This window comes from Mus musculus, chromosome 1, assembly GCF_000001635.26.
Source record: "Mus musculus strain C57BL/6J chromosome 1, GRCm38.p6 C57BL/6J".
Classification (NCBI taxonomy): domain Eukaryota; kingdom Metazoa; phylum Chordata; class Mammalia; order Rodentia; family Muridae; genus Mus; species Mus musculus.
The window spans coordinates 4,530,619-4,542,870 of NC_000067.6; positions in this window are offsets into that span (position 1 = coordinate 4,530,619).

The window sequence follows — 12,252 nt, forward strand, 5'->3', positions numbered from 1 at the left end:
AAGAACAGAATATCAGAGAGGATCCAGTAGAGATAGTGTAGCAGAAATCAGAGGTCTCGAAACAGACCAATGCCTCATTGCAATGAGCATTAGCAAGAAAAGATGTGTGGACCAAAAGGCATACTGTGTGACACACCATAACACACTACAGCTTCCACAACAAGATTTTTAAAAATTCTATCTTACTTTATTTCCTTTGTGGGGAGAGGTTGGAAGGGTGGAGAGCAGATATGAAGAGACAGGGAGATCAGTAGGATTAGGGTACATGATGTGAAGTTCATAAAAAAAAATCAAAGGAAAGAAACAAAGAAAGAAAGAGAGAGAGAGAGAGGGAGGGAGGGAGGGAGGGAGGGAGGGAGGGAGGGAGGGAGGGAGGGAGGGAGGGAGGGAGGGAGGGAGGGAGGGAGGGAGGAAGATGCTTTTATAAGATGGACTGTAAGCAAGCCTGTAAGACATTTTCTTAATCAGTGATTGATGAGGGAGGGCCCAGCCCCATTGTCAGTGGTTTCATGCCTGAGCTGGTGGTCTTGAGTTCTACAAGTGCGCAGATTGAGCAAGCCATGAGGAGAAAGCCAATAAGAGAAGCCCCTGCATCAGCTCCTGCCTTCAGGTTTCTGTCTTGCTTGAGTGAATAAAATAAACTCCTTTTAATATGGAACAATTAATAAAATAAACTCTTTTCTCCCCAAATTTCCTTTGGTCATGGTATTTTATCACAGCAATGGTAACACTAATCAAGACACACAGAAATTGCATTTTAAATTAAATTGAAACAATTACTTATCTTGTATTTCGGAGACTTCAGTTGCTCCTTAATGTACAAGAATGGGTAGATACAGGTTCTTGAGTTGGGACATTGAAAGGTATATCTTTGGGGAGTCCTCATCAAATACATTGACTAGTATTATTAGCTAGTATGTAATGTATGTGATATGAAGAGGTCAATAGAAGTCAGGGCACACTTATGAGATGTGGTTCCTGAAAAATGAATCAAAGTTATTCAAGCAAAGCAATGGAAAAGAATTTCAGAAAAGGAGGATCTTGGTACAACATTCTTACCCCGAGATTAGAGAGAAAGCTACAGTTTTCAAAGGTCAGGGAGAGGCCTGATCACTGAAGTTCCTAAGCTGCCACAGCAATAAAGTCTCCAGTCTGAAAGGTTAAAAATAAACAACCCTCAAAATGATTTGATTAAAGAACAAAGAGCTTGATTTTTTGAAAAAAAAAAAAAAAAACTAAAGGAGAGCAGGTTGGAACAAGCCTGGATTCAAGTGGTCTATGTCCTCTCTGCCCATCTCTGGCAGGCTGCAAGTTGGCTGTGGCCAGGTGGCCACCAGTTGCTCCAGGCTTGTATTCCACTGGCTTGCAAACAAGTAAACAGAGCTGTGTCCCTGGCCAGTTTTCCATATGACTGATATTTCACTGAGAGATTAGATCACAAGGCTAAGACAATCTCTGTGCAAGAGGAATTACACCTCCTCCTCTCTCAGCCCTAGCCAAACCAGAAGGATGCAGAGAATGGCACACCTCAAATAAAAGGAGGCAGGCTGCCCCCATACATGACTAGTACAGTAATCAAGCAATGCCTGGGAAATCAGGATGATGCCTCGTGGAAACATTGATATTGGGCAGTAAGTGGTACCAAGAGAAAGAAGAGAAAGGCCACTGATCTGAAAAGTTCTTAGGGTAATCCAGGAAACATTATGATTGCTGATGTTAGACAAGTGAAGAATAATGAAACAAACCTAAGTGATGGGAATGGCAGAGCTTAAAAAGTGAGTGTGGGGAAGTGTGCTCCAGTGAGAGGAGAGCTCAGCCCTACATCAGGTTTAAGGTACCCTAACAAAGAGATCCATTTGTCAAGGTCCAGAGAACAGGAACAACTTGGGGATAATTTACATATTAATGGTTCTTTATAGAAACTGCTTGGAACTAGATGTATTTCAGATTCCAAATTTTGAAATACTGTCATATATAAAGTAACATGTATTTGATATGAACACTAATTGTAAACATAAACTGCATATACATATATATATGGAGAGACAGAGGTAATTTTATATAGTAACTGCAACCTATCATATGGGATCACATGTGGAATATTCCAGTTGTGGCCTCTTGTTAGTGTTCAGCAAGTTTTGGGTTATAGAATATTTGAACTTCGGATTCTCAGACTAAGGATGCTCAGGCTGCACCTGTACGGTATCTGCTTATTGCCTAGCTGTGGCTTCTGGTTTGAAGATCACAAGACCAGAGTGAGCATCCCTGTCACCAGGCACAACACATTCATTTCAGAAGAGTTCCTGCTAAGTGAAGAGATGGGATGATGGAGAAGACCTATCCCCAATTCTCTTAAAAGCTTGTAAGTTCTAAGACACCAAAGGTATACATATTCACAACAGGCAGCAGTGGGGCAGAAGTACAGATGACCGCTCTTCCCTGACTACCCCAAAGTTATTTCAGAAAGGGGGTCTTGCTCAGGGAGAGATTCAGAACTGCTTTGTAGAATGAGATAGAATCAAAATATTTTAAGATGGTGAGAATAATCAAACAAGCTGGATCATAATGGTATCTGGAATCTATACTCTTATGAAACTTCCTTACCCCCAAAGACTCAGTAGATTGCATGTTGTAGGAACTGGGAACCAGCCAGCAGGTGTTCCTTCTCTACCAGGATACAGGGGAAAGTATCTAGAGACAACTCACAGCAGAAGCACCTGACATTTTGTACCTCAGGAATGTTGCATGCTTTCTACCAAGTAACTTTAAGAACTAGACAAAGCTCTAATGGACTTCTTCACAGTACCCCAAAGGGGAGTCACTCCTAAACCTTCCCTATAAAGAAATCCCTGCAGATTTGCATATAAAGTCAAGAAAATAAAAGGGGGGAAGAAGCTGGTCCTGGGATGGCAAATAGGCTGGGCAACCCTTCACCATTGCAAAAGGACTTGCGAGAGAATCAGAAAAGACCAAGGCACACCAGTACACTTCAGACTGTGCAGCAGCTCTCCTCAGACAGTCAAGGGGCGACTAGCCTTGTTTCCTTCTACACAAAGGTAGAAAAAAGCCTGGGATAACCCTTGAGACAGAAACAAACAAACTAACAAACAAAGAACCAGCTTAAGAACTGAAGACTGCCCAGAAAATACTGAGAAGTTCTAACTGTACTGTGAGGAAATGAAAAACAGGAGGTGACATGTTTGTGTTGGGAGGATGGGAAGGATTGCTTATGTATTTCCACAAGCAATTATAACGTCATTAAGGAAATATGAGAAAGTCATTATCATTGCACAAATACCTGCTAATCTGTGTTTTGGACATCATTCAACTGAATTCAGTAGTTAATGTATGGTTTTTCAAATGATACAGGAATTATATTTTTGTTTTGCTAATTCCTCTTGAGTTTAAATTGGTGATTTCCTTAAACATTCCATTTCTAAATGACATTGAAGCTAGCACATGTCATACTGGCATTCTCACTAATAGTGCGATTACACATTCCCAGCCCTCGTAAAGACTGTGAAGTTTTGTTGGTATTTATTTGAATAGTCAACCAGCTGCAAAGAGACTGTGCATTGCATGCCTACAAATAAGGAAACAGGGAAACATGACACTTCCTTTCTTTGGTCAGCCTGTATGCCTATTCTCTGTGGGGACCCTTTGGTGGGTGAGCAAATTACTGTGTTCTATGTATAACCTTGTTGATTAGCTTGCTTCTCTAAAAGTTCCACACCCAAGGTTTGGTAGGAACGGCCAGCATTGGCAAACAACCCATCTAATTACCCTGAATGTTGCATTAGGAGGCAAAAAAAAAAAAAAAAAAAAAAAAAAAAAAAAAACCAGGAAGGGCTTTGGAGAATTTTGAGAATTCTCTTTGAATTTGGAGGTTTTTTGTTTTTTTGTTTGTTTTTTTTCCACATTGATTCTAAGGTTGAACTTCTCTCAGTATTCAGGGGGCTGGAATACTAATGGAATTACTATAGGAGTAACTTCTTCCTCTTGTTTTTAGGTAGCAGAGGTGTCTTGTACTTGAGAAATTCTAGAGTTACATGAGCTGACTCCTTACAGTACAAAAAATAATAATGATTGTTATTGTTTAAAAAATATTGTATAGTTAATTATTTAATTTAAATAATTAAACAATAATGGTAATATAATGATAAGCATTATTAAACTTGATAAAGAACTTTATTTGTTCTGGAGAGTCACCTGTGTGCTTCAGAACTTCTGGAACTGCTTCCTGGAACCTTGAGCACACTACAGCACACTCTCTTGTCCAGAGGCCTGTACTCTCCCAGGGTGATGATGTAGCCAGTCTGTACATCCCTGAAACAAGGGATCAGGACATGTTCTTGTGGTACTTCTGAAATTGATTGGATTGCATTTTTGGACCTATAGGAAATGATCTAAACAGATGGCAATAGTCCTGTATCTTCATCTTGGTCACAACACCAGAAAGAATCTGACCTTGGATAGAGACATTATCGGTGAAGGGGCATTTCTTGCCCACATAGGAGCCCTCAGTGACCTTCTTGGACATCATGAAGCCCACTATCCTTGTAGTACCTATGGAGCTTCTCCTTTGTCAGTTTCTCCTGGTAGAACCCATTTTCTTTTGCTTTGAAAGATGGTGAACTGCTTTTGGGAAGCATACTTGGTCTGAATGTCCACCGGCTTCCTGGCAACCCGAGAGAAAATGTATTATTATTTTTTAATCTCAAGAATTTGGTTTCTTTATGAACTGAAAGTGAAATTTGATGGTATCTGAGCGAACTGTGACCTGGCTAAAATCTGAAAAACCAGTAGCCTCTAGAAAGAGCTCATGAAAAGACACTATGTTTCTTTGAGAGCTAATAACTTCATCAGACATATCAGGTGCCAAAAAAATGTGTAAGGATCTTTCTGGAATAGTTAACACATATATGCTTCCCATGTGCCAAGCCTTGAGGCAAATGCTTAATCTCCTTAATCATTATAATATTTCCATTGCAGAAGGCAGAAAAGCCAAACACTGCCCTAAGCCACACTGTTGTCTAAGTCCCCACTGGAAGAAGCCAGGCATATGAGGTCTGAGCTTTGCTCTTCAGTGTGACATGGAATTGTGTCTTTGTGAGAATGTCTCACACTTGCCCAGGTGTCTCTTCTTTTCATTAATCATAAATGTATATTTTATAGAGAGTATTGGTGAGTAATACAGCAGAAAATAGAGGCAGAGACATTTCTGCCAAATGCAGTGCTATTCCCTGCCACCTGCTTTAATATTCTGTCTAAATGTCTCAAATCTTATGCCATGAAGTTATTGAGCCCCTCAACCTGAATGTAGAGAAGGTATGTGGACTGGCTCCCAGGACACCTCAAGACCAAAAAGATATCCTCATTCAGAAAGGAGTACATGTAGACCTCACTTTCCTGACACCAGCTGTCTGTCACAGCTGCCCCATCCCTTCTCTATACTTCAGGCCAAACCACACATGCTTTAAGAAAAGTGATGTTGGTTGTCATGGCAGAAGCAATGAAGAGTGGTGCAGAGCTGACAGAATCTTATGTGGGTGATAGAAACTTCTTGGTTCCAAATGCTGAAATGATAGATTGATATTTAAGAACAACTAGAAAGCTAGAGAGAAAGGAACAGTTGAGACTTGAGCAGATCTAGATGAAAACAGGATTTTCAACATCCTTAAAACAGATGGGAGAGAATGTTGAATTGGGGGTTATTACAGTTTATGTCTTTGCAAAATGCACACATTTTCTGTGTCCTTTTTTACTTTAAAATGATGGTATGTGGGTTATGGAGAGGTGCAGTAACAATACATGTCTCCCTTTTAAGTGTTATCCAAAGCAGTCTTTTCAACTTCTCAATGCACTTTAGTCAATATAAGCTTCCCTTTTCTGGAAAAAAAACTACCACAAAAATATATGTTTGGAAGTTGTGTTCTGCTGAAATCCTTAAGTGTAATACTTTTGACATTGTGTGTGTGTGTGTGTGTGTGTGTGTGTGTATTCACATGAGCACACACATACCTGTGTGTGATCAGAGGACAACCCAGTACTCTGGCACAAGCAGACTTCCATCTTTTATGTTTTCTGTGAAAAGGAGTTCTTTCTGATCTTTGACATGAGTGAGAATTTGTTAGTTATTAAAATCCACAGAAATATCCCAGGTGAAGAAAACCAAGTATTATAGAGAGGCCTATAGATATCTCATCAATATTTGCAGCCAAACCTGTCATTATTGGAGTAGCTTCATCACAACTTGGTTATCAGTTGGACATCTTCCTAAGATAGCACCTTGACCCTGAAACATATCTTCCTCTTCTAATGTGGGGCCCAGGCCTTTTGACCTCCAAGTCCTTTCCTGGGAAGGCATAAATGGACACGTGCACTGGGCACACATGTTTTGGAGACAATGTCAGAGAGCCAGCTTGAGCTTGAACTCTGAAAAGAATTGGAAGCTGCATGGTGCTTGGGTCCCCTCTTGTTCCTGTATCTCCTCTTCCCCAGAACTCCTAATTTGTAGTAAAGCCACCATTCTTTGGTCCTGTTTGTGCACATCTCCCCCACATCTTTGGTGCTTTCTTCCCAGTTCTCTCTTCTGATTTCCCTTTCTTTCCCAGGAATTCTTCATCCAGAGTCTCTTTTCTCCGCCTCTAAATCTTGTTTCACACTGTTAATATACAAAAGGAAGCAAATGACAGGAGTTTAAGGAACAATCTTCTGCTGTCTGTGAGAGGGAAACTTCATTTCAGCTGCATCACTAGCATCTTTCTTTGATGATTTTTGCACTTCGTGATTGGGCTATCATCCTTTGTGTCTGAAATGGAGAGAGATGAAGGTCTAGAGCTAACTCAGAGAGAAAGTGAAGGAACCCCCACCCACCCAACTAATCAAATTGCATGCCTATGAGAGGGTGTGGCCAAAGATAGTCACTGAGCAGATAGTTCAATGATCAGAGTCCAGAGAGGAATTAGACAGGCAAATAAGTACCCAGAGTACAGTGAGATATGATAAAGGCTGATATGAAGTGATTCTGGAGTTTGGGGACGGGAAAGCAAGCAAATAGCATTGTGCTTAGAGGGTGGAGGCCTCAGAAAGGAGCTGACCTTTAACAAGAGATTTGGAACAAACAAGATGCAGTAAAGATACACAGGGTGCATCCTCTGACAGTAGGGAAACAGACATTCCAAAGCCACATGGTGAGAGCAGAGTCAAAGGTGTGTCTGAGAAACAGTGAAAGTAGAAATGGTAGGAGACAGCTTAAAACAAGACAACCAAAGGATCCCAAGGAACTACAGCTGGTTAGCAGTGTAGGTGTTATCCTGCAGGTCACAAGGGGGGCTGAAAGTATTATAAATGCTCAAAGGGCAATGACAATTGTGGGGGCTCGAACAAAAACTCTGGTAAGCAATTAGGAGGAAAAAGAGGCACCAAAGATAATTTCACAAGCTTGTTTTCAAAAGCTATTGTGTTTCCTAATAAATGTGTTTCCTAATAAATACATAACAATAACATTGAGCAAAACATGCGTGTAAGTCAAAGAGTGAACTTAGGGAGGGAGAGTTCATGTGTTCAGCTGGGCACTTTCCCTTTAGGTTGCTGGCTGGGTGTCAGTCTGCATTGGGAAATGGTGGCATAAAGCCCATGAAACAAAGCCACACTTGGAAATCACTGGATATAGCTAGAGACAAAACCTTGAAGGCCCAGGGGACATGTATAAGGTAAAGGAAAAGAAAACCTAGGTCGGAGCCTTGACAGGGCAAGGGGCAAACAGAAGATTGGAAAGTCGTGAAAGTAGGAAGAGATACGGAGAGGTTTACTGTCTTCACATCAAAGGGAGAAAGGTTTTCAGGAAGGGAGTGGACAACAATGTCAGAGGCTTAAGGGTGACGGAGTAAGATAAGGAATGTAAATGTAAGGTGGACTTTGAGATCTGGAATCTGTAGGTAATCACAGGACAACCTTCAGGTAGGAGGCATGTGTGTTACGGAAAGGATGAGGTCAGTGTGGCGTCCCTGGGAGTCAAAGACCCTACACACCCTAAAAATGACGAGACCACCAAATATGTTGCTTATGTGTGTCACAACTATTCATATTAACTACATTAGAAATTGAAACAGAATATGTTTTAAAATAGCTGCTTACTTGTTCTTAAAGTAATAAATCTGAGTATGAAGAGGTGACTTAAGAGTCAAGTACACTTACTGCTTTTGAAAATAGTTTGTTTCCCAACTCCTGTCTCACAGCTGTCTATAGCTCGTGTTCTAGGGGATCTTAGATTTCTTAGCTCCCCAGGCCCTCTCATTCAAGCACACACTCCTATATACACCTTTACATACACCTAATTAAAAATAATAGCACAAAATCTGCATGTAATAAACTTCTTAATAATCTATCCATGAGAACCTCAATACAGATCTCCAGAGTCCAGAGATGTTTGTAAGCCCAGTGCTGTCAAGGAAAGGCTAAGACAAGAGCATTGCTGAGGCTTGTTGGCCACCAGCCTCTGCCCAGGTTCAGCAAGAAACTTTGATTTAAATGAGTAGAAGAACGTGGTTGATAGAGAAGGACACCCCATGTCTCACCTGTGAGGGCACATAAAAGCATGAACATCTGTGTACACAGATCACACCCATACATACCTACACACATACAGATAACAAATACATTTTAATCACCTTAAACACCATTTTTAAGTGAAAAGTATCGTTACTTTCTTGAGAACTTACGTTCTCGAGACAAACAAGTACAGTCCAGCTGGGTAGTGGAGCTGTATGCACTCAGGAGGCAGAGGCAGGCAGATCTCTGTGAGTTAGAGAACATCCTGGTCTAAAAACACAGTCCAAACCAACCAGGCCTCCATGGAAAGACCCTGTCTCAGAAAAAAACAAAACAAAACAAAACAAAAAACAATAAGATTCCACAGTCCAGTTAATAACTCTTAAATTGCCAGCCTATGTAAGGCAATTGTGCATTCCCCTTTTGCCTGCTGTGAAAACCCAGAAATTCACTTGGGTCTAGTCTGTCTATTCATAAGAAAACACTCAAAGATGAAAACACCTGAACATCCTCCTCCACAGCATGCATTACAGTGTGCGTGTAATTTATAATTTATAATAGAAACTAGCTGCCAAGGAACAGAAGCTAAGGGATTTGTGTAAGTTCATTGTTTTCAATCTCATTAGCAAGTTTCAGCTACACCTTCTGACTACAACATTAGGGCTAAGATGAAAAATAACAATTTTCATGCTCTCATGTTCAACAACTCTCTGGTCTTATAGCCATCAGGCAGAACAGGATCTCATGTAGCCAGGCTGTGTATCCAACTCACTATGTAGCTGAAGATGACCGTGAATTTCTACTTCAATCTCCCAAGAGATTTATAAGCAGAGTCAGAATAGCCAGTTTGTGGAGTCCTGGGGATTGAACCAGAACCTTGTAAATATAGGCAAATAGTCTACTAACCTAGCTATATCTTCAGCCCAACATCAGACATATTCTTGAACTTTCTAAGTGGAGTTGAAAGGATACTTAGGTATAACATTTAAAGTTCTATCTTCATAAAGAAAGCTGAGACTCAGACATGCTGGCAAGGTTTAGTCTAAATGCTGGGGTATTAGTTAGACTGGAATTTATATATAAACAATGAATGTTTCTACAGTTGTTGGGGGTATTACAGCATTTCTTCTTGGTTTTATGATGGGGTGTCTTACTGTTGTTCACATGACCTTTCTTTTCCTAAAATTAGGAGAAAATGTGGTGTGAAACAAATGTTGATACATTTGTGATGAAAATGAAAAATGGTATACCCATGTTGGAAACAATTTCTTACTATTTATTTTATTTTATATGTATGTTTTGTCTTGCATCTGTAGATGCATCACTTGCATATAGTGCCTGATGAGACCCAAAACGGTTGTTGATTGCCTGAAATGGGAGTTACAGACCGTTGTGAGCTTACATGTGGGTGCTAGGAGATAAACCCAGGTCTCTGTAAAAGCAGGGAATGTTCATATCTACTGAATCATCTCTCCAGTCCCAGAGACACATTCTTGAAAAGTTAAACATACATATAATATTCAGGCCAGAAATTCAGTCTAAGAGAAGTTAAAATACATCTACACAGATCTGCACACAAACATTCATAGCAGCTTTATTCATAGTAACTCAAACTAGAATGGATCCAAAGTTTGTTATTTAAAGTAAATAAATGGAGTGTGTATTTCTTGGAAGTAACAAGATGAGGTCAATACTTAAAATAACAAATGACTCTAAAAATATCACGCTAACTGAAAGAAGCTAGATGTAAAATGCTATACTGTATGGTAACATTTATATGAGCTTGACATACACACATGTATACACAAAGTGTGGGATACCTCCCTATGAGCTATTTTCTGGGGATGGAGATATACAGAGGCCCCTCAAACATAACAAGTTATTGCCAATGCTATTGGTTGTCCACCATAATAATTTTATTAGATCTTATTGCTGAATGCATCACAGACTTGGGTTGAAGTCATCAAAGCTCTCCCCAGGTTGTGCACACCATAAGTTATAATAATAATGTACATGACAAGGCATGCCTTCCTATGCAACAACAGCATGACTATTACAGGATAACCAACAGCTCTCTTCGTGGCTTTGAAGCTGGTTCTTCCAGAGGGAACTCATGCCCTGTGTTGTAAACCTTGTGAAGAGCAGGGTGTCTGATAAAGTCATACTTCTTAGGTGAGAACTTAATACTGCTACTTTATTAAGTGCACATGGTATCAAACGTCCTTCTCAGTGTTTATCTCCATACCCATAAATTATTGCTACTCTCAGTCTTTGTCAGAGAAGCTTCTTTTTATAGTGGGCAGTCGTAAGTATGGCTCACAATTGATCAAAAGGAAAAGAATGGTTTTATTTTATTTTGGCTTTTGGAGACAGGGTTTCTCTGTATAGCCCTGGCTATCCTGGAACTCATTCTGTAGACTAGGCTGGCCACAAACTCAGAAATGCCTCTGCCTCCCAAGTGCTAGGATTAAAGGCATGTGCCATAGAACAATAATTTACTGTGGAGTAGTTGACCCTAAATGTATTTTCCCCCTAAAGCTTAGAGAACATCGGGGAGAACACAAAGAAAGAATGTACAAGCCAGCCATCAAGGAGGATTGCTCTGAAACCGTGTCTTCTGGTCATGATATCCTCATCATTGATCTCTTGAACTCCCTGAAGTCATAGCTACCTACCCAAGATCCACAAAACAGACCCCATCATCGTTTCTTGATGTACAGGGGAGGACCTAGTGAGATTCCATTGCTCACTGAGGGTCTAAGGGCAGGCAGTTCATAAGTACTGGAGAAAGTATTTTTCTTTGTGAAGTCACTAACAAATTAACAACTCTCAAATCATTCTCATACAAGCAAGCATAACTGAACGCAACGAGTCACTAATGTTTTCTCACGTATATAAATACACCACCACCTTGTGTTTATCCGTGCTTCTTCAGTGAACCTTAGGGCACTTGGGATTGCAGTAGGAAAGTTCCAGAAGCTGCGGATGGATTGGAAGATCATCTCAACACAACACTGTTAAGTCTTCCAACTTATCAACAGGTTTTTTAATTTATTTAGTAATTTAAATGTTTCCTTCAACAATGATTTATAGTGTTTTGTTAAACGTGAAATTCTTATTCTAAATGGACTAATTTTCTTAATTTTATGTGTAAGTCCATATTTGCTTTTAACAGTAGCAACCCCTATATATGAGCATCATCTCTAGCTTAAGAAAGAAAGAACAAATCTGAATTCATTCTGAGGCTCTTATGTTTGACTGGTGAATAAAGCTACAGATTTTATTCAGATTCTATAAAGACCTCAGGTGGTAGACAAGTCTAGAACACTTGGGGAAATATGCTTCTGGCACATTCTCATTGTACATAGTACTAGATTTCATAAAGGCATTTTCATAGAAACATATGCTGCACTTTGACTATGTATTATATATTTATTATATTATTATATCTAACACTAATAATTAGATATTTAGAGGGACCACTGCAGTGTCCCTCTGTCATCTTCTTCTCCTTCCCTCCTGGACACATTTTTAAAGTCCCCAAATCCAATATTAGCAGAAGGAGAAATAGCAGCCCAACAACATGCTAGTGGCTTCCTGCACAGAAGCCCAGCCATTCGAGCCCAAGGCTACCTCTCTGCCTGCATTCATTTGGTCATCTTCACAATGAAAACAATAACCACCTGTAAAGAGAATACA